Source organism: Pteropus alecto, unplaced genomic scaffold, assembly GCF_000325575.1.
Source record: "Pteropus alecto unplaced genomic scaffold, ASM32557v1 scaffold98, whole genome shotgun sequence".
NCBI classification, from domain to species: Eukaryota; Metazoa; Chordata; class Mammalia; order Chiroptera; family Pteropodidae; genus Pteropus; species Pteropus alecto.
In genome coordinates, this window is record NW_006443570.1 from 7,074,057 (window position 1) to 7,075,520 (window position 1,464).

The window sequence follows — 1,464 nt, forward strand, 5'->3', positions numbered from 1 at the left end:
TGATTTGGGAAAAAAATTATTTCAATCAAATTGCACTGCAAATGTAACTCAATAATAGAATAATGAGGATATATAACACAGTGTTGAAAATAAGAAAGCAAGTGAGAATGTATCAATTTTATTCAACTTTTTAAGATAAATTTTTAAATTTAAATATAGTTCACATACAATATTATATTAGTTATATTAGTTTCAGATGTATAATATAATTTGAACTTTTTACACCTTACATTGTGATCACCCCACTAATTCTAGTAATCATCTAACTGTGTATATCATATATATGTGTGTGTGTGTGTGTGTGTGTGGCATATATATATGGATAAAGAAGTGTTATGTGTATATATGTGCAAAATTGTTATGTGTATATATATGTGTGTGTTTATATATACATATACATGTGCGTGTGTGTGTATTCACACACACATAACACTTCTTTATCCATTCATCTATCGATGGATACCTGGGTTGCTTCCATGTCTTGGCTTTTGTAAATATGTTGCAGTGAACATAGGGGTGCATATATCTTTTTGAATTAGCATTTTCATTTTTTTTTTTTTAATAAATACCCAGAAGTGGATTTGTTGGATTGTATGGTCGAACATACATTTTTAGTTTTTTGAGGAATCTCCATACTGTTTTCCATAGTGGCTGTACCAGTTTGTAGTCCCATCAACAGTATACAAGGGTTCCCTTTTCTCCACATCTTCACCAACACATGTTATTGACATTTTGATAATAGCTATTCTGACTGCTGTGAGGTGGTATCTCATTGTGGTTTTGACTTTCATTTCCCTGATTATTAATGATGTTAAGCATCTCTCCAAATGTCTGTTGGCCATCCATATGTCTTCTTTGGATCTTTGCATGTCCTCTACCCATTTCTTGATTGACTTGTTTATATTTTTGTTATTGAGTTGTATGAGTTTCATATACATTTTGGATATCAGTCCCTTATTGGATGTATCATTTATGAATATATTCTTTCATTCAGTAGGTTGTCTTTTTGTTTAGTTGATGGTTTCCTTCACTGTGCAGAAGATTTTTACTTTAAGTCCCATTTGTTTATTTTTGCTTGTTTCCCTTGCTCAAGGGGACATATCAAAAAATATATTACTCAGACTGATGAAAAAATAGTTTCCTATCTATGTTTTCTTCTAGAAATTTTATGGTTTCAGGCCTTACATTTAAGTCTTAATTTATTTTGAGTTTATTTTTATATATGGCGTAAGAGTGGTTCAGTTTTATTTTTTATTTGCATGTATCTATCCAGTTTTTCTAGTGCCACTTGTTGAATAGACCGTCATTACTCATTGCGTATTCTTACCTCCTTTGTCATAGGTTAGTTGACTATATAAATGAGAGTTTCTTTCTGGACTCTCTATTCTATTCTGTTGATCTGTGTGTCTTTTTTTTGGTGCCAGGACCATACTGTTTTGATTATTTTAGCTTTGTAATATGGTT